Below are 25821 nucleotides of genomic sequence, written 5' to 3' on the forward strand. Positions count from 1 at the left end.
AGATATTGCGAAGACGACTCCGCCTGGGAAATATAGAAAAGCCGTGGAAAGCAGCGTTCGCAGAATGCGTACGGACATTACGAAAGCTGCGGAATACAGAGTAAAGGAAAATGTTTCGATCAATCGCAAGATAAATAACTTGCAAAAGGATTTGACGAACATTCCTAGCCACGTCTTTGGAGAGCACAAAGAGTGCCGAAGACTCGGATATTTCTGCGACCGCATCGCAAATAACGACGAAAGAAACATGGTGCCGCACCTAATGGAAAACGGAATATATTACAAGATTCAAGATATCTTCCGTCCGCTGATAGCTCACGCTGAAAGTTTGTTATATAATAGCAATAACAACTCAGTGGAGAGCTTCAATTCAATCATTGCGAAATATACTGGCGGCAAAAGGATAAATTGGAGTCAGAGGGGATCGTATACCGCGAGATGTGCCGCTGCTGTTATACAGTATAACACAAAAGAGGTATTGTCCCGCATTATGCGAGCCAAGTGAAAGGAGCCGCCGAAATGTTTGGAAGCCATGGAGAAACGAAGAAAAGAAGAGAATGAAAACTGAAACCAAAAGCGGAAGTGCTCACCGAAGAAGGCGCGAAAGCCGTTTTCACAGACGACGAGAGACAATGATTACGGACCCAGCGCAGAAAAACCGGACATGGAGGAACATGTGTTCAACCTAGAGAAGGAAAGACACATGGAAATTCTGCAGGATTGGCAGAATAATAGAAAAACCATTGAAAAGGACACTACAGAGCAAGTGAAGAGCCAAAAATGGCAGATGTATAGATCCAAATTACTCACGGCATCGAACTTCGGGCAAGTGTGCCGACGTTTGAAAAAAACGCCGTGTGGTAATTTGATAAGGTCGCTGCTATACCCAAAAGTTTTGGACCTGCCTTCCATTGAGCATGGGCGGCAGTGCGAACATATTGCCCGAGAAGAACTCTCGCAGAAAGAAGGCATCAAAATAAGAAAATGTGGCCTTTTCATCGATGCCTCAATCCCATTTTTGGGAGCTTCTCCGGACGGCCTGATCGATGATGACGACGGTATCGTCGAAATCAAATGCCCGAAAACGGCAGAAAATATATCGCCAAAAGAAGCAATAAAAACAGTACCTGCAGTACGCAAAATATTTGTGGATGATGCGGGTACTGTAATGAACAAAAACCATTACTACTATTATCAAGTGCAAGGGCAGCTGCACATTACGCAAAAAATGTATTGCCTGTTTTGTGTTTGGACACGCAAAGGCTTGATATCGCTAAAGATATATAGAGCCGACAAATTTTGGCAGCAAGAAATGCAGTCGAAATTGTGCCGATTTTACATACATTGCATGCTGCTGGAAATAGTGGACAGTCGACACAATAGGAGTATGGCCATTCGAGAGCCCTCCGATATAGAGCGAAGAAAGCCTATCATCATCAGCTCGCGAATCATTGGAATCGCTCGAGCTTCCTGACGCGATGTCGTCGGGCCGCACACACTGAAACAGTCTGCGGAACCGCTGATTACTTCAGCGGTTGAAAATTGCAAACTAGATCATTCTTTAGCTCGCGAATCATTGGATTCGCTCGAGCTTCCTGACGCGATGTCGTCGGGCCGCACACTTTGAAACAGTCTGCGGAACCGCTGATTACTTCAGCGGTTGAAAATTGCAAACTAGATCATTCTTTAGCTCGCGAATCATTGGATTCGCTCGAGCTTCCTGACGCGATGTCGTCGGGCCGCACACTTTGAAACAGTCTGCGGAACCGCTGATTACTTCAGCGGTTGCAAATTGCAAACTAGATCATTCTTTAGCTCGCGAATCATTGGATTCGCTCGAGCTTCCTGACGCGATGTCGTCGGGCCGCACACTTTGAAACAATCTGCGGAACCGCTGATTATTTCAGCGGTTAGAATTTATTTATTTTTGCAGATTCGACTTCCCTGATAGATTCCAGAGTGCTGCCAATGGATCCCAAACCATCCGACTGCGCATCTCAGACCCGGTAAGTATACACAATCATACGAATTTATCTATTATATGTTTCAATACTTTATTCGTTTTTACTTATGTCATGTTACAGATGAGATTCATGCGGCCAAGTCCAATAGGAGGACTGAGGGGACGTTTCTGTAATCGATCATACTGTTACAATTTCATTATATTTATAATGTAATTTTTGTATTATGAATACTGATAAGGTTTTGGCAGTTTTCCTTATCCTAGCAGCGAATGCTGGTATTCTTTTTCTGCCAAATAAAACATTTTCTTTTATTGCTATGTATTTTGTTACAGTTATTTTAGCATCCTTCCGTCCCTCATCCCTCATATGCGCATATAAAACTTCTAAAGTTTTTACTTCAACATCTAAAGTAAAAAAAATATTATAAATTTTGTTTAATTTTTTATGCGCTTCGTGGCATGGAAAAAGCTGCTTTATGTGAATATAATTTTCTTTCTGATCGGAAGTGAATTCCGGCTCACTTTCTTTTTAAAAGGAAATTTTGAAAATAACGAATAAAAGATAAAAAAAATTTTATTCGTCATTCGAAAGTCATAACGTCGATTTGGGAGTTCTAGTCTTAGAATTAATGGAAAAAGGGTGACACGTTTTTTGAAATGTCTGTAAATTCAACAATTTGTAAGAGATCGAAAAATCCTTTGAGTTTCGGTCACTAAACACTACCTAGAAAGAATAAAAGCCGAAACATTACTACAACAGGGATGACCCATAGTTCTCGAGGTAAAAATAGGGTCATTTAGTCGTAAACGAAGTCGGCTGGTATTGCGGAGCGCACCACTCACCTATTATACGCTCGGCGAGAGTTGGCACGAGAAACTCGTAGGTACCACGTGGTGCTCCCACTACGCGCTACACGTCTTCCGCGATTGGCCGAATCGCTCAACGAAGACAGCAAACGAGCGTATTGAGTGTGACTGCAACAGAGCGATGTCGCGTGGCGACGCAACGCTGAGCTCAGAACATTGGCGTAACTCTATTGTGCGTGCACGGAAAACAGGTCCATGGAAACCTATTTTCCTTGCACGCACAGCAGGGATCCATCAACCCACGCTTGAAATTTATGACTTTTTTTATTAAATTTAAGACTCCAGTCTTCACGGTTAGTGAGAATCAGAGAATATCATGTGCCCCCCATAGTTTATGCGGATCCTACTTATTTACGCATATGTCGATCGTCCCCGTCGGGAGTAAAGCGTAAGAGTGGGATCCGCAGCTTTGCGTCAAGAGTGGGGACCCGCCGTTCCCCCTGCACCCCACTGACGAAATTCTGTGCCAACTCTCGCCGAGCGTACAATACCTGAAACGGAGACACTCCGCGTCCTTTTCCAGCTCATTGTGAAGCCAATTTTCAATTCTCCATCCTTCTAAAGGGGTCATTACCAAGGGGAAACATTTTTAGTAGATACTTTTATGCTTTTACTTTTCTGACTTTATAATGTAATGAAGAAAGGGTGATCCGTTTTTTAACACGTCTATTTAAAATCAACAATTTTTAAGATATCGAGATGTCTCATCACACAAACGTAATAGTAACTTGTTCGAAATCCGGAAAATCACAGGAAATTTATAAAATTTAATATATAATTATTATATAAAAATCGATTGAAAATATAAATACTGTAACGTGGACCTCCACTCGCCGCGTAGGAAGGCGGGGGCGGGGTCCACTCCGGGAATTTATGGGCTCAGAGGCCGGGCCGCGTACGGCCGTGAATACGCGGTCCTCCCGGTACTAACCGATTCTCGAAGGTTCTCGGAAATCGAAAAGAGCCTGCTGCTCGGGCGCCAGGCACCGGAAGGGTGCCACGCGAAACGTGGACGAAGTCCGCCCTTAGCCGAAGCTGGGGGCGGGAGGTGAACCTTCGGGAACCGCGAGAATGTCGGGAGGCGCGAGAAGGGTCGGGGGTTCGGACACGGAAGGGAGCGAGGACAGCCCTCACGGCAGGGCGGATCGCGCAGGTGAAAAGATCGGTAGTCAGGCTGGGCTCTACAATTTTATTGGCGTCGGATTTTACAAAGCCGCGGCCACGTGGCCGCACCCGAGAGCCCGCGCTCTTCGTACAAAGTTTGCGGTAAGGTGGAGGGTTCGCAACGCGCTGTTGTCGATCGGTAAAATACGCCGCGGGGGTGCGGTAGATCGGCACGAGAATAGCCCCTCGCCGAAGCGAGGGATTCGCGGCACGCAGGTGGTCGGCGCGATCACGGTATGACTGTCGCGGCGCGGTTTCGGTTCCGACGGACGGCGAACGCTCGGCGAAAACTTCGCGATAGACTACGCGACGGCTCGATAGGAATGACGCGAAATGTAACGTAACAAACAGATGGTTGCAAACGGTAACGGCGGCAGCTCCTCCGAGGAAGACTTCCGCACGATAATTTTCCGGGAACTCGCTGCCGAGGCTCAAGGTACCGGTGAATTCGGTACTAGCGGAATGTCCGAGGCGAGAAGCGCCTCGGCGCGCGAAAACTCGGGGAACGAGACGCGATATTACGCGTCCGACGGGCGATCCGCGAGCTCGCGTTGCCGCGAGGGCACGGAATCGTCGTCGGCCGACCTCGTCGGTTCCCCGACAGAGCCTGGCGAACCAACTCGCGAAAAATACACGAAAACGGTCACTTAAGGGACTCACCGTTCCTGCCGGTAATTTCTGCCGTCTGTCGCGGTATTGCCCGTCTCGTTCGGGATGGTCTTTCGGTTGTCCGGCTCTTGCTTCGTATCGGTATCGAGATCGGGGTCCCGCTGTAGCCCGGTATTGGCACTGCACGCACTTCGCGTGTTCGATAATCAGAACGGATGTCGGTAGTACCGGCTACACGGCGGTCCGGGCTAGTTCGGTAATTTTCTAGATACGACTCAGTACGGAAGTCACCGCGACAGTAATTCGGCCTAGTCCGTTCGCGTTACGGCAGGGTCCTCGCATCCCCACTCCTTGCCGTAGTCCGGCTTTTCTTCTAATAGGCCGCGCGTCTGGCGCGAAATTCGGAACTCGCAGGATCGTGCCTACGTCGGGTCCTTGGGCCCCAGACCTGACGCGAAAATCATTCCGAAATTGAAGCACGGGGCAGATCGGTGACCTACCCCGGTATGGAGAGGGGGGGGAGCGCCTACACCACCCTCGCCGAGGCCCCTTGCAATTGGCTAGGTGAGGCGACGGCAGGACCGCGAAATAGGTTGTCGGATGGTCGACAGGGGCCTTCGTCCCGCTTCGTCACCTCCGGGTTGTCTGGCCCGTGTGTGGCGTCGCCCATTCCTCGTTATTACCGGTGCACCGGATTTGCGTAATGGCCATGGTTTGGCGTAGGTGGTCCCGCGAAGCGCTGTGCCCTTTCTTCAGGTCGGCTGGATACCGGGGTGCCGTTCGCCTACCTGAAACTTGCCGGGCTTGGCGCGTGCGAAAGGGTGAAAGTGCGACTTTCCTGTCGATTCGGGAGTTCCTCGGGGAGCGCTTCCTAACCTATCGAGCCGTGGTTCTATTCGCGACAACTTGTTTTCCGGCAGTCCGGTCCCTTCGTTCTGTTGTTAGGGACGCCTAAGGGCGGCGGGGTTTGTGCAACGTCACAATACATAACGATAAAACATAATAAAATTTTTAAAAAATGCGTTAGTAGGCAGGATTTGAACCCTGGTCGGCCGGGTGAAAGCTTGGCACGCTACCGTCGCGCCACACCAATTTTTGTAGTCTAGATAAAATACGGCATGACATAGACGATATATACAGTGTGGCCAACATAACTCTGAACAGCTCAATATCTCGAAAACTATGCCATCGATTTTAAAGTTCTTAGTCTTAAATTGCATGGAACTGAAGGGCCTTTCTGACTACATAAACGTGAAGTGGCCTCCCTTCCCCTTTAACGGGGGAGGGGAGGTACCTTTGTAATTTTAAATGGAACCCCCTATAAAATGTTACATATTTAGATTCTACCGGAAAAAACAAGTCAATTTTGTCTGAAACATTTTTTTGTCAGATACTTCCATGATGAGATATAACAGTTTGAAGTTTCGAGTTGTAGGTACTTCAAGCGCTCGCAAATAGCGTTATGGAATTATACGCGCTTGAGTCCTTTGCTTATTCATGAAGAAACACAAACAATAATATTTACAATTCTTGAGTTTGACTCACTTATCTATGAAAACGTTTTCAGTTTAGAGCTGCTATTCAAGGAGTAACATTGTGATTATGGCTACTTTTGACACAGAAGTGAATATGTTATTAACGTTAGGTGAATGCCAAAAAAATTATCGGCGTCCAGCAGTCATGTTTTTTGAACGTTATGGGATCAAAAAATGTCATGCAACATTTCATAATTTAGAAAAGCGGCTTCGCGAGCACGGTGAATTGTGTAAAAAAACTCGCAATAAACCTAAAGCTGTGACTAATAAAAATAACAGTGCCAGTATTCTTGCTGCAATTACATTAAATCCTCATATTAGTCAACGTACACTTGCATAAACATCACATATTAGTCGTTCATCAATTCAACGAATTTTGAAACGGCAAAAGTATCATCCATATCACATGGTTTTATCACAAGAGCTTTCGAGAGCAGATTACGATCACCGCGTAAGATTTTGTGAGTGGCTGCAGGGTGTTGTGGAAAATGACTTTTTGTGCAAAATACTTTTTTCCGATGAGGCCACTTTTATGAATTCAGGGCATGTAAATAGACATAATCTGCATTATTGGGCCGTGGAAAACCCAAATTTGATGCGATGTGTTCCCTTTCAACATCGATGGTCTTTAAATGTTTGGTGTGGCCTAATAGGAGAATTTGTGATTGGACCTTATGTTTTTCAAGAAACTGTAACATCTGCAAGTTATTGTGATTTCTTAAAAAATCATTTGCCTGCGCTTTTGGAAGATGTGCCACTGCACGTTAGAAGAGAAATGTGGTTCCAACAAGACGGCGCTCCTCCACATTTTGCAATCATCACCAGGCAATTTTTGAACGAAAAATTTGGGAACAAATGGATAGGTCGTGGGGGACCTCGTCAATGGCCTCCTCGATCCCCCGATCTAACACCATTAGATTTTTTCTTATGGGGATATGTAAAGGACAAAGTTATGTTTGAACCACCGACGACAAAAGAGGATATGAAACAAAGAATACGTGACGCTTGCGCTTCAGTGACTCCCGAAATGTTAAAAAATGTTAGAACAACTTTGATGTTTCGAGTAAATAAATGTTTACAAGCCCGTGGTGGACATTTTGAACATTTAATTTAAAGTACATTTTACTTCTTCACGAATAAGCAAAGGACTCAAGCGCGTATAATTCTGTATCTGACAAAAAAATGTTTCAGACAAAATTGACTTGTTTTTTCCGGTAGAATCTAAATATGTAACATTTTATAGGGGGTTCCATTTAAAATTATAAAGGTACCTCCCCTCCCCCGTTAAAAGGGAAGTGAGGCCACTTCACGTTTATGTAGTCAGAAAGGCCCTTCAGTTCCATGCAATTTAAGACTAAGAACTTTAAAATCGATGGCATAGTTTTCGAGATATTGAGCTGTTCAGAGTTATGTGGGCCACCCTGTATATAATAGTATACATATATTATTACATTTATGCGCTTCGTGGCATAAAAAGAGCTGCTTTAAATTTCATTCAAATGAGATTTGAATATAATTTTCTTTCTGCCAGGAAGTAAATTCCGGCACATTTTCAAGAAGTCCTGGTAATATATATAAAATTATTATAATGTTAAGAATAAATTGATTTAATTTAATATACATCAAATGATTTCATTAGCTTTTGCATACACGTGACCGCCATTCGAGTTTTATTCCAGAGATATTAGCGAAAAACTGCAGAGGTAATGTGACAACGAGTCCTGCGTATATCTACGCGCCCGTGGCAATGTATGTGTTAGCTTGTGTTGGTCGGCTGAATGAGGCTCACGAGGCAGGAATCAGTTTCACGAAACGCTTGTACATTTACGGTTTTGATGACATGGCAACAGTGAGGCGAAGGATTATATGTGGTGTCACGGGGCCCGCGTTTTCCGACCCGTCCGACGGACGAAAACCGGGGCCACGACGGGTTAGGCACGTTCGGCCGCGCGGAACGTGTTTCGCCCGGTGACAAACGGTATCCCGTAGGTTCGGCGTTTTCCCCGACGGAAGACTTTACCAGGTTCGGGACTCGAAACGGGCGCCAGACACTCGCAAGTGTCACACGAACAATTTCGAAGATTACGCGAGACGCTAATTATTCTGCCGAACCTACGAGAACCGCGCGAGGGCCTGAATAGCGGCAGCCTGGGCCAGGATTCTACGCGGAGGGAATGCGGGACGTTTCCCGCGGCGGAAAGGTTTCTCACGAAAGAAAGATAGACGAGAATGGGCTTCGACTTTACATTTATTAATCTTGCTGATTACAGAAGGCTGCCGGGGCGACCCGGCAGCGATGGAAACGAAGCCCGCGCGGTATTGTACAATGATTCGACAGTTGGACGGTCGCTCGCGCTTATTTCTCCCGATTCTACTTTCCTACGCGTCGAACCCGATCGTAGGCGCGATGTACGGCAGCTACGAGTGGCAATTAGCCGGTCGAGAAGCGACCGGGTTCCGATGGTATACGCGGCAGCAAATTCGAAATGACTGTGGCCGTCGGAATTAGCCGGAAACAGCGATACGGTTTTCGTCGCGTCGTCTCACCGTGGGACGTCCCCAGATTGGATTCTCCAAAAATCGGTAACGATACGGGCCCCCCGTCCGTTCACCGACCGACGGCCTCACCCCCTTCTCGATTCTATTCTGATCGCGATTCACGGCGAGCGAGGTTACGTCTTAAATTCGACTCGAAGTCCGGCCGATTCGCAAAAACGCTACCGAGCCAACGCGAAAATTATAATGGTGCGGAAAAAAACTTGGTCGGCACTTACCACGCGGCACGTGGCTTCCTAGTCGCTTCGCTCTCTCTTGACGGCAGCTCTGGGCTCCCTAGCGGCTTATACTCTCCGGAATTCGGCAGCTCTTTCAATGCCTACCCTCGGCAGCGGTGATGATGTTCGAAAATACTTTGTAATTTACGCACTGGTAAAAGTGACTAACCCGGACTAGATTCGGCAGCACAGTCCCCTACTTCGCGAAGACTCGCTAACGCGGAAGCGAGGCGTCCCCCACTATCCTACTCTTCCCTGCTCCCGCGCGACGCTCTAACCTATCGCTAGCTTTCGCGCGTCAGGTCCGCGTCCGGCGGTACGGGGTCCTCGGCTACGGATCCATCGGCTAACGCTTTCTTGGTGACGCGCGTTGATTGGCCGCTTCCCTTGGAGACAGACCGCGTGCCATTCCCTCGACGGGTGCGTGTAGCTTTTCGGGACGAGGCGGCGACGAGGTCGAGAAGATGTACGCCTCAGACCCGTAATTCCTCGGCGGCGCCTCCGGGTTGGTAGGCCCGGGCTCGGTGTCCTTCTCGTTGGTTGTCTGTAGGGCGTCCTCCGTAGCCGTCCCCTGAACAGTTTCCCTCCGGATTTTCCGCGTTCCTGTGAGCTGGGAAAAGGATCCGGGTCCCCCTGGGACCCGGCCACGGTCCTGCAACTTCGTGTCGCGCCAAGTGGCGCGGCATTCAAACCGCGTCAATATCCGATCTGGGATCTCGGACGCTCCCAGGGAGATCGATCACGACCACCGTTATCGCGGTGGTGCTGCCAAAGGGCGGCCCGGTCTTTCGATCTCCGATCTGAGGGACGTGGACAATTTTGCCACGTCACAGTGGCAACCATGTCTAGTCGCTAGCTTTCTCTCTCAATTTTCGTTTCTCTCTTCCGCTACTACTCAATCTTCTTACCATCCTCAGTCGGCATTTCATATATTCTTTTTTTACCGATATCTCGTAGACGCGACGTAGTTCCACAAAAAAAATTTTAACCATTCCACAATGAGTTTTCCCTACTGACCGTTCGAGAAGTGGCGTGACAGTCAAGGTCAAATTCCTGCCGGCCCCCTTAAGGGCCCGGGTCAGTCACGTGACTTTTCAAGATTCGGTGGTCGGTATCTGCCGTACAGTTTCCTTTACAGAAATGGTATTACCTACAAATGTGTAGCTGACTGATGAATACGAGATGGAGCTATGGTCGTATTCTATTATGAATCAGAAAGAGAACTCGATTGACGTTGCAACACAAGAGGTGTGTGACGAGGAAGCTAGATTTTACTGCGTTGTCAGCTTTTAAAAGGGCAATGTTGCCGTATCGTATTCATACAAACACCGTCGATGATCGCATGGAAAGCGTTCGAGCTGGTTCGAGCGTTCTTTTCTTCCTTTCGGATCTGTCGAAATTTGGAGACTTATTCTTTCTTAATTTAAAATATGGAATTTTCAATTGTAAATAATTGTATTAAACAATCATTGAATATTGACTTGTTTAAAAATCTTCTTAATTTTTTAAACTTTCTATACCAATATAACACGAATATATGTATATGTAAAATTTACAGAAGAAAAGTATAGTTTTAAAAATTACGTTTTTTATATATTGTTAACAAATATATAAACACATATTAACACATCAATATAATAGATTTGAATTTTAATACGAAGAGTATTATTTTTCGACGTGGAAATGAAAGGTATAAACAATCACGGCATGATTAAAATATTAAAAATATTAAAAGATATTAAAAAGATAAAAATAAGAAATATTATAAAAAAACAAAAAACCCGACTGCGAAAAGAATTAAAAAGAGAAGAAACAAAAAACTAATTTATCAAATAAAGTATTGATAATAAATAAAATAAAAAATAAAATATAAATAGAAAGTATAAATTATCAATAATTCTTTTCGCAGTAAGATTTTTTGTTTTATTAATAATATTTTTTATTTTTATCTCTTTAGCGTATGTCGCGGTCAGGTTTTTTGTTTGAAACGTGCGTAAATCGCCCCATCTGGATAAGCTCTAAAGGTTCGACATGGATAGCGAAGAGCCATCCCGAGACTGAACAAGATAGACATACTACGACGAGCGACCGCGATCGAGCTCTAACACTTGAAAGCAGAGTTGGGTAAAATATTCATCTAAATAAAAATTTCGAATAACCAGTAAAAGATAAAAAATCTTTACTCGTCGAGAATCGAACAAATAATTTTATTCGACGAGAATTTATCCGACGAATAAAGATAATTTTTTTTATTCGAAGCGGATTTATTCGAACTTCGAATAATTTTTCCATCTTTGATCTGTATCTTTTATTCGAAGGCTTCGAATAAATCTTCGAATAACTTTTGCCAGCTCGAATAAACGGTGACGAGGTCCGACGAGCTCCGAACTTCAAAGACCCAGCGACTGACAAACGGCATACAATGTAAGCAGATAAAGAATCGCGCACGAATGAAAGTTTAAACTTTTAGATTTTTCAATATACCTTCATGAAATTGTGACGAGTGAATTGATGGGATTTTCCTGATGAAAATGAGTTCAAATTCGAGTGTAATCGAACAATTTTCATTGATACGTAATGTTACGATAAAAATTACAATCTCATTGAAGATAGTTCAAATGATGTCGTGTTTGGACTCATTTTCATCGGAATAAGCTCTTTTCTTTTCTGATAAAAATTACACCGAACATGATATAATTAGCATCACATTTAATTGACGATTACAAATTCTATCAAGTACAAGCTTGCTGCACACAAGTTCTCGTACAATCGACCGAAGCAAGGATGTTTTGTGTGAGTTCTGGGCCAAGGTCGCAGGACAGTCCCTTTGTCATCGGCGGGGCAGTAGCGAGGGAGGACTAATTTATGGCACACCCAAGTGTCACTTTTCCTTCCCACGGGGGTCTACAATAACAAAAACTCAAGTCAAAACATATTACACTCTAAAAATATTGGAAATTATCAGCATCATGTTTTTTCTTTTTTTTTTTTTTAGTGTTTTGAGTACAGGGAGGTAAAATGTTTTATACACAATGTCCAGGGGCCATCCCAACCCCCGGGAGTGTGGGATTCTCCATCATATGGTACTGTTGGCCTACCCACTAAACCTCCTCCCAACACTTGACTCCTCCTTGGTTGTAATTACTAGACTGCGGATTTTATAGGTGCATTTTCCATAATGATCCGCAATCTAGTCATTACTTCAGATTCTTCCTGAACACATGCAAAAATATTATTATATTAAAATTATAAAACGTAAGATAAATACAAAATGAAAAATTAGAATTAATATACGTACGGATATTTGTGCTCATGAATCTATTAGAACAGCTCTCCATATGCGCTGTATTGCTCTCGCCGATGCAGTCGCAATAGGCCATAAAACAGCTCTTCATATGCGCTGTATTGCACTCGCCGGTGCAATTGCGACCTTCAATTACAATCGTTTTTTAACAGCTCTTCATATGCGCTGTATTGCACTCGCCGGTGCAGTCGCAATAGGCCATAAAACAGCTCTTCATATGCGCTGTATTGCACCCGCCGGTGCAGTCGCAATAGGCCATAAAACAGCTCTTCATATGCGCTGTATTGCACTCGCCGGTGCAGTCGCAATAGGCCATAAAACAGCTCTTCATATGCGCTGTATTGCACTCGCCGGTGCAATTGCGACCTTCAATTACAATCGTTTTTTAACAGCTCTTCATATGCGCTGTATTGCACTCGCCGGTGCAGTCGCAATAGGCCATAAAACAGCTCTTCATATGCGCTGTATTGCACTCGCCGGTGCAATATAGGCCTCTTATCTTTGATTAGATGTACCTGGTTCTACTGCACATGCACTTTCTTTCTGTACCAACAATGGTTCCCTAAACGGCTGGCCTCTGTTGTATCTACTGTCTATTATTTCTGGCAGCATGTAGTCCTCGTAGAATCTTTTTAATTTTTCTTCCATCTCTGCTGCCCAGAATGCATCGTCTCTTTTCACTTGTATTATCTTCATTCCTTTTGGCGTCCATAAACAGAATAGAGCATTTTGTCTATTTGTTATGTGCAATTGTCCTTGCACTTGATGATAGTAATGGTGAGTTTTATTCATTTTATCACCCTGAAAAATGCGTCGTATCGCATAAAACTTCTCCATTGCTTCATCGGGAGTTAAATCCCTCGCCGAATATGGACACTTTATCTCGACGATTGTATCGTCCTGTACAAGTCCATCTGGTGTCGCACCTAAGTAAGGCACGACAGAATCGATGAACAGCCCACACGGTAGAATAGAGATTCCTAATTCTACTTCCCTTTGTCTCAGGGCGTTCATCTCGTTTTCCCTTCCGTATTGTACGGCTGGCAGACTTTCGATTTGTGGATACATCACAGCTTTCAAACAACTTGCTCGTGATGTAGTCTTTCGTAATCGGCATACTGGGCCGAAATTGGATGCTGTTAATAATTTCTTCCTATAAGCCATCCATCTTTCGCTGTTCCCTTGACTACGAGTTTCAGCCTCGATCGTGTGTCGCATCGATTGCCACTCGAGGAGCGTTGCCATGTGTCTCTCACATTCAGAAAGATATACTGTCTCCTCCATGTCTGGTTTTGCAGCACTGGGGCCATAATCTTTGTCGCATTGTTGTTTCTCCTGTCGGAAGGAGGATGCTTTCTTTCGTGCTCTATATTCAATTTCCTTTTCCGCTTCACGCTTACGTCGATTTTCCAACTGTTTTACTAAGGTTGTCGGTTCTTTGCTCATTGCAGCGCTCAATCGACTAAATATTTCTTTTGTGTTGAATTGGACGACAGCAGCAGAGACTCTACCTTGATAAGAACCTCTTTGTCCATAGTTTATGCGTTTCCCTGCGATGAATTTCGCAATTATATTATTAAAGCACTCTACGGCGTTATTATTCAATGCATATAGTAAACTTTCCGCATGGACGAAGAACGGCTGCATTGCTTCTTCGATGTTTTGATATATACCCGTTTCTTTTAATTGCGGGACATAATTGATTTGTTCGGGGTCAGAGTATTTGCTACAAAAGTAAGCCAATTTCTGACACTCTTTGTGTTCACCGAACACGTGACTTGGCACGTTTCTCAGATCTATTTTTAAATTTTTTATTTGGTCTGATAATCTCAGCTTTTCTTTGAAGCGGTGTTCTGCAGCTTTCTTTATACAAGTGCGCAGGCGGAGGGCATTTTGCTTCACGATACCTCTTAGATTTTTGTAGCGGCCTTTTGTGACGATCTCATTTATCTTTCTGCTGAAATTCCGCAAAAGATGGTTGGTGCATTCAATTTTCCGCACTTGTACCATGTACTCTTTATACGGATCGTTATCCAAGATCTTTTTATAGACGCTGCTATTACCGTCGGCAACCAAAATGTTGTATATTAGGCCGTGCATTTCTACGCTATATTGGAATCCTTCCACAATAGCAGCACTTTCCGTGCCCGTTGAACTCTGATCGCGACCCCAGTTTTTGTAGCATAGATGCTCGCGTGCCACTTCCTTCTTTTTAGCTGCTGCGTGGCAAACGAAGCAGAATTTATTTTTTACACGGAGGTGTAGAACCTTCTTCGTGTAATATCCCACGATGGCTCCTACACCAGAAAGGGAATTATAATCGGCGCCACGATATGACCTCTTCATCCAGCTGCCATCTGCAACTACCGGAATGAACGGTATATTACATCCTGGATGTACGTCGCCTCTTGCTATGGCTAATTCCCTCTCCTGTCTTCCAGCATCTTCCATCTCTCGTTGTGCAGCCACTTCGAAGGCATCGATTATTTCGTCGTGCCATTTTCGGTATAAATGCTTAGACATGCACGACATATTCATGCCACATATCATTTCTTCCAGCTGTTTATATCCGCCTCCTGTCAGTATTGTTGCGGAAACTGCGTGCGATTGATATCCATGGCGTCATTATTTTCTTGAATACATCGTATGCGCTCCTTGTGATTGCACATCTGGCATTGCACGTGATAGATTTTCTCTAGTCCGTTTTGTTGACATCCAACTATCTTTAAATGCTTGATGCCGCAATTTATTTGTGAATGTTCTTCAAGCTTTACAATTTGATCGAAGACATAGCTGAAGTCAACAAAGTCTATTCCTTGCGATATTGCTGGTTCCACTGTATCCGATTCTTCATTCTCTATGATCCAGCAGGATTCGGAATTAGTGCCATATTCGACATCTGTATCTTTTTCTTCGTTCTTTGCTGCTTCTTGTATAGTGTTGGCACTGTGTGATTCTTCTACAATTTCTTCTATTATCTCTATGTTTTCCGTATTGCACATCGACATAGCTGGCAGCATTTCACGATAATTATCCGCACAGAAATCTACTTCTATTTTGTTATTGCCTGCTTCGCTGTTGCATGCTGCTGCATTCAATTGTCGTCGCCTGAACATATAGTTTGTTTAACAAGAAATAGTTTCACATTTTTCAATTTAACATCTGATTAAAATAATTAGTAAGTAATTGAATTAATTGAAAGGTTTGAATTATGTAATTCAGTTACAACGTAGTTGAATTACTATATAATTGAAATATAATGTAATTCAATTGTGCAATTGAATTACAACGTAACTGAATTAGCACAACTATGCCTACATAATTCATACGGGTGATTCTACGTCAAATCGATTACTTTTTTGGCCTCGATGTCAGGGATTTTGATGAATTTGAAATATGCTGTAGTTCATATGTAATTGAAAGGGGAACCCCGCCCCCCGGGGGAGGGGGTCATTATTTTTCTTATTTAAAAATTATTGAAAAGATACTATTTTGTATTTTTAGATGAATAGAGAGGTTTATGATACGAACGCCTGAGTCCCGCTATTTTTGTGCAAAAGGTACAACTGGTATTCCAGATGTTTTTAACTCATTATTGCAGTCAGGCCTAAGGTTCGTTTTTTTTTTGGACACGTGCACCTCTACGGCTCTGACCCTCTAAATAGCGATTTACGTATCATAAACCTCCAGATGCGATCCTGCTTCGGGCATTACGAAGCGCGCGACCCCCCACGGGCCTATACCTGAGCGTTTCCTTCGTCAATAACTACTACTGCTTTGTATTAAACGTTCGTATTGTATATTAACATACGTTTACTTATTTGTATTTATTGTAAACCAGAAAGCATGTCAGCTCACTGAAGATAATAATAATAATACGGTTATTCCACGCAAAACCGGACAGTTCTTGGAATAATGTTGTGGGTGTTGTTCAAATTTGAATATGTTCTATTCTTCAGTGACCTATGAAGGAATCTTCAATGATTTTTCGATATCTTAAAAATTGTTCATTTTACAGAAATGTAAAAAAACGTGTCACCCTTTTTTCATTAAATGATAAGACTAGAATTAACAAACCGATGAGAATGAGTTTTTAGGAGCTTATAGTGAAAACATAGGAGTATCTGCTAAAAATGTTGTCATTTGAGAAAAATGTTTTCTCAACATTTATTTTGTAATTGTTTTAAACAACTGCAGTGTTTTCATAGCAGGGACATTTTTAAAAATTTGGAAAGAAATGAGGATACAGCAGTCGAATGGAGAAATGCAGTGAAGGTAGAAGAAACAAACTTTACCGGAAATTGAAGCAGTTTTCAAACACACCCTGCGTGGGTCTGTGGTACGTCAAGTTTCATTGTGAAACGGTACGAACGGGCAGACTTTCTCAAGGACGTGAGAATGGTTTTTTTGCCGTACCCGAGTCGTAAAGTAATAAATTCGCCTAAGAGACAGGAAGATCTGCAAAATGACATCGCCTAACTCGACCATAACAGAAACCCAAACTGAAATTCGAACTGACGTCAGAAAACACATGTTTCGAGCATGTACTGTTACACAGGGTGAGGCACTAAAACCGGCCACCTGAATAACTTGGTTGCTATTGGTGATAGGAAAAAACGCATCAGGCCAAAATTATTTGGTATCGAGCGGCTGATTATTCGATGTTACTATTTTTTTTATTGGTGGAGGCGTCAAGAAGATATGAATGTCATCTCAGTTTTTGTTTAATGGAACCACATATTTTTGAACTGCTACGATTGTAGCCCTTCTCCAGACAATTTCAACGACATAGTCATGGTCATTCAAGGTCATTCAAGGTTATAAACGTTAACAAGGAGGAAGAATATAAATGCACTGTGAATGCTACGTAATGGGATATTTTCTTTATAACAATCGAACCGAGTCAATGCAAAATATGAACAATGTGCTTCAGTTTTTCATAGTGAGTATTCACACTGTTTTTGGGTAAGTATTGTATATCTTTCATTGAATCATAACAAAACTAAAACTTAATTTTTTACGTTTTCTGCAAACTTTGGCTGCAGACATTCAAAAGCTGCAGATAATTAATTTGACTAGACAAATTGACCAAAAGTTCATCAATTTGAAAACGTACTGGTTAAATTAATTGGCTTATCTTTTATATTTGTTATATTTTTGTTTATACCTTTATCTTTTATAAACGCATAACACGTATGTGAAATAATACGAAATAACAAAGGGCGTAATATATAGCATGGAAATTATTTTAAGATAATTGAAAAATTATCTATAATTATAATGAATGATTATAAAAAATACTTTTTGACACTTTTTAATTTTGGTGTGCATTGAATACAAAAAGATAAATATAAAATACATATGCAAAAAGTAAAAAATGGTGTAGAAGATTATAATTCAACGAAATTATAATTCAAATGGAAAAATTACCAATTTTCATCCTAATATCCATTTTTGCGAAAGAAATGTATTTCATATCGTGATATACACGAACATTGAATTTCAAAAAGTAAATCTTGAACAGTAAATTCCGCACTGTGACTAAGGCGAACAAGTGGCAAAATTTTGGACAAAAATCCAAATGTGTTTACCAATGTATATGTATTGTTAATTAGTCACAAAAAATTAAATTTAACAATAAAATTAAAAAATTTAAAAAAATTCACAATATTTATGCATCAAAATAATTGTTATATGCAGTTTTAATATGCTCCTAATATGCAGTTTTGCCAAGGGAATTTTTCGTACATCCTGATATAAACATCTAGTGAGATGTGCTCCACTTGTCTGCACTGTGCGCTGCGGCGCACAGTGGGCAATTTGAACAAAATTGGATTCAAAATCAAGGAACTTTCGATAGGAATGAGGTAGAGCGATGAAATTTTTTTTAAATGAAAACTGCAACTTTGTAGAATATGGGAAAAATAGGGAGATTATTACCATCCAATCATTTCAACGAAAAAATGACTTCATTAGTTTTTGTCACAAAAATCTATTTTTTGCAAAATCCTGAGGTCGTAGACAAATTTTGAGACCAGATTTGAAATCAGTGTGAAAAAATCTATGGGAACTGATGTGTAGCATGTTAAACAAAATTTTTTTCCGCGCGTGGTATTGGAAAAACTAAAATTTTCTTGAATTTGTGCGCGTTTAACGAATGTTCTCGATGTTAAAAAACGTTCATACCACAATCTCTCTATTTTTCCAATATTCTACAAAGTTGCAGCTTTCTTTAAAAAAAAATTTCATCGCTCTACCTCATTCCTATCGAAAGTTCCTTGATATTGAATCCGATTTTGAACAAATTGCCCATTGTGCGCCGCACGGGAACACTGTAGATGTATCTCACTACATGTTTATTTGACGATGTACGAAAACTTCCTTTGGCAGAACTGCATATTAGCAGGAAATTCATATTATTATTCATTTAAAAATCATGTAACAATTATTTTTATGCATAAAAATTGTGAATTTGTTTTGTTATAATTATTAACTACATTGGTAAATATAATTGTCTGTAAGAAATTTCCTCTATATATACTAACCAAACTACGAGAAGTCCCCAAAAACAGACCGTTTGTCCGCACTGTGCGCCGGCGGGTATTATGAATCAAATTTTAGAAAGAAATATATACAGGGTATCCCAGCTAACTTGACCATCCTCGCTTAGTGTTAGTCATAGAAAAAAACGTTATAGGGCAATATTAACCTAACCGAAGGGGCAATATAATGATTCGGAAAAACTTTTTTCAAGGTCATTTTTTTCTAGATATCAAGGTCATCAATTTTTTCTAAAAGGAACTGTATATTTTTTTTATGGCGATGTAATAGTTGGGGTGAAGACCTCTTCAATGACATATTATACAATGACCTTCGTATGACTCTGGGTACGAAAAATCCAAAAAGCATTACAGGTATTATCAGCGATAATTTACTACACTAATTGGTTTGATTGAACTACTCTATTTCAATAAATGTTCGAAACGATGACCATTGTTTGCAATACATTGTTGTATACGGAAAATAAATGATTCTCTGGCTGTTCTAATAGTTTAATTGCTAATATTGGAACATATGATGTACAGTAAAATCTCTTTCCCTGTCCAACAGAGCCATGGTTTTATATTTATTTATAACTGCGTCTATTGCGCCGGCCGCGCCGACCGCACCGATGAATGGAATGTATTGAATGTTAGTGAATAAGTTTTTCTTATCCTCAATAATGAATAATTTCAATTTATAAACGCTGATAAGCTTTTGATTTCGTTTACTACTGTTAGTTCGATGTCAGTTTACAATAGAAAACAGATATATTTATTTATGGTGAGGCTGGAAACTCTGCGGAAGCATCCCGTTTATACGCGGAGAGATACCCGGAAAAACGTCATCCTTCTCGAAGGAGCTTCGATGTCGAGTAGTTCAATCAAACCAATTAGTATGGTAAATTAATCACTGATAATACCTATAATGCTGTTTGGATTTTTCATACCCAAGGTCACACGAAGGTCATTGTATAATATGTCATTGAAGAGGTCTTTACCTCTACGATAAAAAAATATATAGTTCCATTAAAAAAAATTTATGATCTTGATATCTAGAAAAAATGACCTCGAAAAAAGTTTTTTCCGAATCATTATATTGCCCTTTCGGTTAGACTAATATTGTCCTATTACGTTTATTTCTATTACTAACACTAAGCGAGATATTCAAGGTGGTCAAGTTAGCTGTGACACCCTGCATATATATATATGTCGGAGGCTGGGCGGACTCTTCCGTCCTCGGACCCGTCGGAGATTGTCCGTCGTCGTTCTCCATCGTTTCGCTCCTTTCGCGCTTACGCGAACGTCGTATGGACTCTACACGTACACGCGATGCCGGATCGCGTAGCGCAACGAGAGACACGTCAACGAGCACACGGGCCGCACAGAATGTTCGCGTACGTCTTTTTGTTCTTTTACTCTCGAGAAGTCGCTTTCCTCAAAGCTAGTCTTCGCTCTACCGTCCCGGAAACTATTCTGTCGCCCGTGGTCACGTTCAACAGGGTCCCAGCCCATCATTCCAGGTACCCTGTCTCGCATCTCCCTTTGCCCCGCGCGCGAAGAGGGGTAGCGCAGGTACGCAGGGACTGTTTTATTGCCCCTTCGCAGGGCAATTATCAGGGTACGGTAAATCGTTATTTTACAATTAAACTAAGTCCTATAGGCTTTATGCGTTGTTGCCGACGGGGTGCATCGCTGCCATCACGCCCCGACACGGCCCTCCTGACTGTCACACGTCCTCGTGTGGAATTGCAACGACTTTATACATCGTCTGGAAAAGAAATACCATCTATGTTTCCCGTTCGTCCATTCTGACAAAATATCGATTGAGCTCTGAATGCCATGTTTGCCATGTACTCTATGTCGAAGCACTATACACGCGTTCGATGTCATGCGGGCAATCTTAACCAATTCTGGATAAAAACATATTCAGATAATTCGGTGCCACGGAATAAACAGTTCGGCCAAGCGGTTCTGACACACCGTGAGCTCAAGACAACAACATGAACTTTTAGTCCACTACTGGACACAACAGAACAAAGCCACCCATGTGGCACCCGACCAACCACGTGGTCACACCTTTTTCAGTCGACTCATACGACTCCTGACCAATCACGTGGTCACACATTTCGCAGTCATCAACACGACCCAATACATCCATCGTCTGCCGTTACATCGCCCCGCCTCCTTTACCAGCTAAACTGGGTTTGGGAATAATGGCTTACGACTAATAAGCACGACGCATGGATTTTCACGTGTTTCTTTCCTCACTGTTGTCATCCCCGACACTGGCACATTCTGTTAATTCGGTGTCGCTCCAATTACTACGGATATCAAACTCTATGGGAACAGAACTATCAGGCATCAATCTCAGTCGCTCGTGAGCATATTTAAGTACTCTATTGCCACTTACAGGCTTCAAACGGTATCTGTCGTTGGGCAAAACTTCTATTATCTTATACGGACCGCGAAATTTAGCATCTAATTTCGTTTGATTTCGTTCGTGATTTTCTATAAGAACGTAATTTCCGACCGAAAACCTAACAATTTTTGCTTTGTTACTATCGAATCGTGTTTTGTCGTACGCGGCGTTTTGGTCGATCGCTTGGGTCGCTTGTTCTCTGATGTCCGAAAGGTCGAGTTCTTCGCCGTTATCATTAGCAACTGACAATGATATTGGTCTGGCAACTTTGCCTATCAGCAATTCCAAAGGGCTATGCTTAGTGGTACGATTCGCTGTACAATTTAACGCTAGTTGGACATTTTCAAGGGACTCTTGCCAGGACTTGCTATTATTTAGTTCTACCGCGGTAAGCATATTTCTAAGCGTACTCATTGTTCTTTCTACCTGACCATTGGCACGACACGTACCTGTAGCGATTAGATGCAGGTCAATATTATGGGTCTTTCAGAATTCACGAAAATTGCTGTTTGCGAAACATCTACCCTGATCGGCAATAATTCTGGAGGGGGCCCCAAATAAATTCACGCAGTAATTCAGTGCTGTGATGGCACTGGCCGCGTCTATGTTTATGGAATGTCGTAAAATTACAAATTTGGTGAACGCGTCGACGAACACAAACACGTATTCTTTTATGTTATTTTTGCCGCTAAGTTTTCCCGTAGCGTCAACATGAATCGTATGCCACGGTACGCTTACCTTTGGGATAGGATGCAGCTCGGCTTGCGCTTTACCTGAGTGAGACTTTGATAATTTGCACGTGATACAATTTTCGACAAATTTACGAATGTACTTCGACATGTTAGGAAACCAGTAATGTTGATAGGCCTTCTCTAAGGTTTTGTTCCAACCAAGATGCATAATAGACTCGTGAACATTATTAATTACGGACCATCGAAAATGTACGGGGACTATGGGTAATTGTTGACTGCGATTTTTACGTTGTATTTTTCTATGCAAAACTCCTGATTTCAACGAATATGTTTTGGCGGTATCAGGATCCATTTCATTATTTTCCAATTGGGAAATGATCTTGTTCAGTTCATCATCTCGTAGTTGCTCAGTTTGTAACCAGTTCTCCGATATCTCGGCCAAATTAACCCGTTTCTGTTCAATCCGTTTATGACTGTCTTTGATCGGTAAAGGGTTTCGCGAGAAGAAATCCGCGTGGCTCATGCGCTTTCCTTCTCGGTATACAATGTCAAAATCGTATGCCTGTAGGAATGCCCACCATCTGTGTACTCGCGGGGTAAGGTCCATTTTTGTACGCGAGGCTTTAAGCGAGTTGCAATCAGTGACGACTAGGAATTGTCTTCCTTGCAAGAAGTGGCGGAAATGTTTTATGGCATTGACTACCGCTAACGTCTCCAACTCGTATGAGTGATATCGCGATTCGGCGTCAGTGGTTCTCTTACTATAATACGCGACCGCGTGAGATTTACTATCTACTTTTTGTATTAGGACAGCACCGTAACCATCCGAGCTGGCGTCAGTATGTAATTCGATTGGGTATGACGGATTGAATAGCATTAGTGTGGGTTCGTTTATTAAATTTGCAATAATGTCTTGTCGGATCTTTTCGTGTTGCTGTTTCCATTCTATCTTTCCTTTTCCCGTAGTCAATTTGTATAGTGGGGAAGTGATCTGAGAAAACTTAGGTATAAACTGTCTGAAATAGGAAGCAAGGCCTTTTTTTTTTCGTGGGAAAATGCTTTACGCATTCCCCGACTCCCTGGGGGGAGTCGGGGTTATGTGGGACTGCCCTTGGGGGAAATCCCCAAGGGGTACCCACTAAAAACCCACGCCCACCTAAGCTAAAGGGGAGGTGCCTGGATCACGCGAGTACTCAACAGGACACCTCCCAGCTAATACATGCCACCCCGGGGGAGGGGGTTAGCCTCCCCCACTGCCTACGCTATAAGACCCCGGGCGGAGGGACCCGCCCGGTGTCCCCATCCCTGGAGCCTTCGGATTGAGCTTCCCGAGCCCCAGCTCGGTCCACCCACAGCTCCCGGAGTCTTCATGCCCCGCTCGGGGCCGGTATCCCGAAGGAACCAGCCCCGGCCGAGGCAGGAAGACGCCGCCACCGGAAGGAAGGGCCGTCGGAGGCGCGATCCTGCACGACCCGACCCTTCCTCACCCAAATCCCCCCACGAATCCCCCTCCCCTAACGGGAGGGACGGACCGACACCCCCCCAAACCGGGAAATTAACCCGGGGGGTGTCGGCCTATCACGGGGGGAGCTATGCTCCCCCCCGGGGGCCCGGGTCAGCTCACGCCCCGGGCCCCCAAATTCGCCGCCCCCAGTGGTGGGGGCATAACAGGGCGCGGGGGATCTCCCCGCGCCAACCCCACTCCGCCCCCCACCACCGGGGGCACACGTTGACGCGGGGGAGACCCCCGCGCCCTCCCTACCCTCTCCGCCCCCCTACTGGGGGGCTCACGTCGGCGCGGGGGTCGTCCCCGCGCCCAAATACGCCTCGCGGAACCCGGGTCCCGTTCCCGGGCCCGCTCGGCGGCCTCCTTCTGCTTGATCACATCATCGCAGAAGGAGGCCACCGCCTTCCACGACCTCACGCTGTCGACCATGTGGTCGACCACGGTCGACAGCGAGAGGTCCCACCCTTCCACCGCGGCTCTAAGGACACGGCGCGGCTCGGCCCAAGCTGGGCACTCCTCCAGAGTGTGCCGCGCCGTGTCGACATCTTCGCCGCAGTGGTGGCACTGCGCAGTCGGCTCCCGCCCCATTCTGTGCAGGTACTCTCCGAAGCAACCGTGGCCGGAGAGCACCTGCGTGAGGCGGAAGGTCAACCTTCCCCGCCTCCTGCACCATATATGAAATATGGGCAGGAGGGCCCGGACAATCGGACGTGTGGAGGGCGTTAGCATCGCCCTCCACTCCGATAAACTTTCCGTCTGGGCCTGGCGATTCTGGCCCTCGAGCTCCTCCTCCTCCCCGCGCGTGAGTTCCACCCCCGGCGGGCGGCGGAAGGAGCGGGCGATGTGGTATAGCTTCGCCCGCTCCGCCGCCACCACAGTGAAGGGTGGAATCACGGCGAGGAGTCCCGCCGCCTCGGTGGAGATGGTGCGGTACCCCCGTATGACCCGCAAGGCCAGCCGCCGCCGCACTCTTTCTAGGAGTTTGCGGCTTGGCGTGCTGGCCTCGAGCGAGCGGTGCCATACGGGGGCCCCATACAGGGCTATAGACCGCACCACCTCCGTAGGAAGCAAGGCCTATGAATTGCCTAAGCTGAGTCACCGTTGATGGAGGAGAAGATTCGGTTAATGCTTTTACTTTCCGTGGGTTTGGCCTGATTTCCCCCGCGGTCAGTTCAAAGCCCAAATAATCTACACGTGATTTTAGAAACGCACATTTATTCAAATTGAGTGAGAATCCCGCTGACTTTAATTTTTCTAGTACTATTTGTAGCCTCTCTAAGGACTCTTGTATAGAGTTGGCCGGAATCATAACGTCGTCCAGGTAACAAACTACAAATGTGTTTACGAGTCCAGAAAGGGCTTGGTTTATGGCCCTCTGAAATACCGAAGGTGCATTACGAAGCCCGAACGGCATGGACAAATACTCGTATTGACCATCTGGAGTAACAAATGCAGTCTTTTTTATCGAGTCTTTATGGACAGGGATTTGATGGAAACCCGACGCCATGTCTAGCGTCGTAAAGTATTGTGCGCCGCTTAGTCGCTGGATTTGGTCGTTTATGAGCGGTAAGGGGTACCTATCGGGGACTGTGTTACTATTTAGTTCCCGGTAATCAACGCATAAACGGTCAGAACCGTCCTTTTTGTTAACGAGGATTACGGGACTGGCAAACGGGGAACAACTAGGTCTAATTATCCCGGCAGACAAGAGTTCGTTGATTTTGTCCTTTACAGTTTGCTTCTCATCAGGGCTAAGTCTATATGGTCGTCGTTGAACAGTACGATTAGGGTCTATTAATTTTATTTGTAACTCTCCCGAACTTATCCTACCCGTAGGTGTACCGAGGACAAACGATTCAGAAAATCCTTTTAACAGATCGATTAGTTCTTCTCTATGGGGACCAACTACATCTGTGTCAACATTATTAAAGTTATCGATCTTTTTGCCAACTTCGCAAATTTTTATTATCTTATCCCGTCTTAGACTGAAGCTATTCGCCGAAATTTCAACAGAAAACCCTTGCGTTATCAAATCGCGTCCAATCAAAATACTATAACTCAAATGTTCGTCCGGCACGACATGAAAGAGAATTTCAACGCGGTGATCGTGTATTACCACTCGGGACAGGATCTGTAAGTTACTCATCACGTTAGCGTTGCCAAGACCAATTAACCTTGTCAGATTTCTAGATCGCTTACCGGAAAATTTATTTCCCACCGACTCTTTTATCAGAGAGCATTCCGCACCCGTATCAAAACAAAATTCGTAGACCTCACCCGATTCCGCTAGTTCCGCTGTTACCGGGGCGATACTGCACAAGTTGATCTGCCGTTCCATGGGTATCCTCGGATGTGGTCTTCCATCCTCCTTCTTGCACTGTGGAGCAACATGGCCGTCCTCTCCGCACTTGAAGCAGGTAACCGGCTTTTTCGGTGGTCCCCGGT

General features: G+C 43.9%; 2 long non-coding RNA genes across 2 annotated transcripts in view; one reads left to right on the plus strand and one right to left on the minus strand.

Moving 5' to 3' along the window:
• The window catches only part of LOC143363148 (uncharacterized), an 839400-nt gene extending 827973 nt beyond the window's left edge, over window positions 1-11427 (plus strand). The window contains exon 3 of the long non-coding RNA XR_013083758.1: window positions 11264-11427. This is a non-coding gene — a long non-coding RNA (uncharacterized LOC143363148). The remainder of the gene's footprint in view (window positions 1-11263) is intronic.
• Window positions 1-25821, minus strand: part of LOC143363142 (uncharacterized) — a 412518-nt gene that overhangs the window by 151531 nt on the left and 235166 nt on the right. The gene's annotated exons all lie outside the window — the stretch shown is intronic.

The sequence above is a fragment of the Halictus rubicundus genome, unplaced genomic scaffold (genome assembly GCF_050948215.1).
Source record: "Halictus rubicundus isolate RS-2024b unplaced genomic scaffold, iyHalRubi1_principal scaffold0025, whole genome shotgun sequence".
Classification (NCBI taxonomy): Eukaryota; Metazoa; Arthropoda; class Insecta; order Hymenoptera; family Halictidae; genus Halictus; species Halictus rubicundus.